Raw genomic sequence first — 3,835 nt, 5'->3', positions numbered from 1 at the left:
TTCTTTTCATCGTATTCCTTATATAGCTAGGTCACCACTTAAAACCCGTGCCACATGTCACATTTTGATTAGCTCTAGGTTTAATTGACCCAATCACATTGTGCCAAGTATCAAACCTATATTTAATATTGACTTTGATCATCTTACATGATTAGAAGACATATGACAAGCTTATGTGTAGTGCCATGTGTCACCATCTCATAGTGCCACATGTCACCATGTGAAATGACCAAAATACCTCTTTGTCTTAATTTTGAGTTCTCAACCCAAAATAATTATTTCTCTTCTTCTAATCAATTTATATCAAATATAAATAAATTAATTAATCTCTATTAATTAATTTCTCATTAATTAAATTCATATTTAAACACTTTGAATATAAATTTAACTTATACTATACATCTAATAACCTAGATTTGGTTTCAAGCCATGCTAGGGACTTTGCAATCTAATTGCAAACCAAAGATATTTAATTAATCAATTAAACTCTTTAATTAATTAATTAAATCATATTTAATTTGGTGATTACTTGTGTATGTGTGTGACTTACTAGGCTCTTCACTAATTGGCAATGAGACATGATATCAACTCTTAATATCATCAGAACTCTTTCTTACCATAAGTGATTTCTCTAAATCATTTTATGCACCTCATAGACCATAGTTAACACCTAGCATAGCATGCCATGGCCACCCAATTAGTAATAAGGTTTACCTTAAATGAACCTATAATCATATGTTACCATGCACTACAATCTCTCTGTTACAAAATCCCAATTCGAGCTGGAGTCATGGTTTATGTCAAACCCCATTTGCTATGAATATTATATTCTCTTTTAATTCCAGTTCTTGATTAAAAAGATTTTCTCATCAGAAACTCTTTTCTGATTAAATCTATCTGTCTTGGCTAGGAACTTGAAATATCAAGAACAATTAAATGAACATAGGATTTTATCCCTATTTACTTAGAGGAACAGATTCCATCTTAATCAACACCTACCTACATATATAACTAATAGGAGCCAACACATGCCCATATACCCTTAGACAATACAAGTATGAAAGTAGTATCAAACTCAAACTACCTATATACAAGATAACTGTGCTATCTCAGGTCTAAAGATTGTATGCACTGATATGATTTATGATAATACATTGACAAGAGTAAACTCCATGTGCTTATTATAAATGTCACTTATTATGTATAAGTGCCTATCATGTTTGTTATATGGCATGAGACTCAACATTCCATCTTATTTATATCTCATATAAATAACTTGGGAACAAACATGAATACAATCTTACTGGATAAGTCATGTCCTTATTGTGAAGTATCCTCGATTGTGAACCTGTTTATGATACTTTGTGCTAGAAATACTGTCACTCATATTCTTAACAACTTAAGAATAGAATTTCTAATAAAATATCAATAGACCTTTTCTATTACACAAAAATATATTATGTAAACGGAAAAATGAAAATGCCTTTTATTAATAAAACATGTACAAGATACATACTAAATGATATGCTCTAGGGCATACTACTAACAGCTGTTGCCAGGGACTAAAATTTATTGGATTTCGTGTTTATAGTGTTAGGATATTCTATTATTAATTTATTTGTGAGTTATTGCTGTTTTTAGGTTTTCAAAAAAAAAAATTATGGTGTTACTATTCATTGATAGATTTTTAGTTGAATTTGGAGGGCGGGCCATACCTATTTTGAAGGAAATGATGTTCTGATAAGACCAATAAATCCATAGGATTTTTTGGCCCCACCCTTTTGAGGCCAAATTCAATTGTTTTCTAGGGTTTTGAGGCATTTTTCTGTTTTTACTTTAATTTCTTTTTGTATATGACAAGAACTTCTCAATATAGTGAGTTGATCTTTGATCCAGAAGTAGAAAAATAGCTAAACAGTTGAGAAAATTGGCAAGCAGGCTAAGTAGATTCTGAGTACATCTGAAGGTGTCCAATCTCCAAGGGAGTTAAGTTCAGATTCGGATTTGGATTCAAATTCCGAAAACGAAACCATGGCTGCTAGGACTTTGAAAGAGTTGGCTGCTCCTGATCTAAACCAATAGCCTTTGCGTATTCAATACCCTGCTTTAAATGTTGCTTTTGAGTTGAAATCTGGACTAATCCATTTGTTGCCTAAGTTTCATGGTCTTGCAGATGAGGATCCACATAAGCATTTGAAGGAATTTCATGTTGTGTGTTACAGCATGAAACCTAAAGGAGTTTCAAAGGATCAAATCAAGCTTCAAGCTTTTCCTTTCTCCCTATAAGGCACAGCTAAGGATTGGTTGTTCCAGAACTGTGAACTCATGGAATAGGATGAAGCAGATATTTCTGGAGAAGTATTTTCCTGCTTCCCATGTTACCAACATAAGAAAAGAAATTTGTGGCATTCGGCAGTACAATGGAGAGAGTTTGTATGAGTATTGGAAATGATTTAAGAAATTGTATGCAAGCTGTCCCCATCATCAAATAAGTGAGCAACTCTTGATTCAGTATTTTTATGAGGGACTTCTACCAATGGACTGCCATATGATAGATGTTGCTAGTGGAGGAGCTTTGGTTGACAAGGCACCAGAAGAAGCAAGGAGGCTGATTGTTAACATGGTAGCAAACTCTCAGCAGTTTGGAATGAGAATGGATCACACACCTATGAAGGTTAATGAGGTAAGTACATCTAAACTTGAGAAATAGATTTCTGATTTAATTTCTTTGGTGAGGTAGTTAGCTGTAGGGAATATGCAAACCGTTAAGGTATGTGGAATTTGTTCGGGCTCGGGTCATGCTATTGACATGTGTCCTGTGTTACAAGAGGATGAATCAATGCAACATGCTAATGCAGTAGGACATTATGGACAACCACAATGCAGGTATGATCTCTTTTCTAGTACTTATAATCCAAGATGGTGAGATCATCCTAATTTGAGTTATGGGAATCAACCTGTGCAAAACCGATACCAGCAGTAGAGACAAGTGAATCAATCACCTCTACCTCCACCTCCCTCAAATCAAGGTATGTCACTTGATGAAATTGTTAAGGCTTTGGCTAACAATACACAACAGTTTCAATAGGAGACTAGAAATAGCATTCAAAATATAGAGAGGCAGATTGGTCAGTTAGCTTCATCTGTGAGCAAACTTGAAGCTCAAGGTTCTGGAAAGCTTCCATCACAAACAGTCATGAACCCCAGAGAAAATGCGAGTGCTATAGTGTTGCGAAGTGGGAAAGAAGTTGATAACCAGACTCCACATGAGGCAATGAAAAAGAAGAAGCAATGAGTAAAAGAGTCTGAAGTTCCTGAAGTTGAGGTAAATACTAAACCTAAACTGAATAAGGTTAATAATTCCGTTCTTCCTCCATTCCCCTATAGGTTGGCTAAGACTAAGAAAGAAGAACAAGAGAAAGAAATTTTGGAGACTTTCAAAAAGGTGGAGGTGAATATACCTTTACTTGATGTGATCAAACAAGTTCCCAAGTATGCTAAATTCCTTAAGGAACTATGCACTACAAAGCGCAAGTTGAGGAATAATGAGAAGATCAGTGTGGGGGAAAATGTGTCGACATTAATTTAGCAGAAATTACCCCCTAAGTGTAAGGATCCAGGTTCATTTTCTATTCCCTGCAGAATAGGTGATTCTAAATTTGAACGTGCAATGGCAAATTTAGGAGCGTGCAATGGCAAATTTAGGAGCCTCTATTAATGTTATGTCAAATTCAGTTATTCAAACTTTAAATTTGGGTCCTTTGAAAGAAACCAATATCATTATTTAGTTAGCTCATCGTTTTAATCCTTACCCATTGGTAGTAGTTGAGGATGT

At 34.6% G+C, this 3,835-nt stretch overlaps 1 non-coding gene across 1 annotated transcript; it reads right to left on the bottom strand.

Annotated features, from left to right (window-relative positions):
• Positions 1 to 2,383: 2,383 nt before the first annotated feature.
• On the bottom strand, positions 2,384 to 2,490 carry LOC131178071 (small nucleolar RNA R71). The gene has a single exon (XR_009147201.1). It is a non-coding gene; the product is annotated as a small nucleolar RNA R71 (small nucleolar RNA).
• Positions 2,491 to 3,835: the final 1,345 nt, after the last annotated feature.

The sequence above is a fragment of the Hevea brasiliensis genome, chromosome 2 (assembly GCF_030052815.1).
Source record: "Hevea brasiliensis isolate MT/VB/25A 57/8 chromosome 2, ASM3005281v1, whole genome shotgun sequence".
In the NCBI taxonomy this organism is placed as follows: Eukaryota; Viridiplantae; Streptophyta; class Magnoliopsida; order Malpighiales; family Euphorbiaceae; genus Hevea; species Hevea brasiliensis.
The sequence above is the reverse complement of the archived record's forward strand: the minus strand, read 5'-3'. Positions and strand labels throughout refer to the sequence as shown.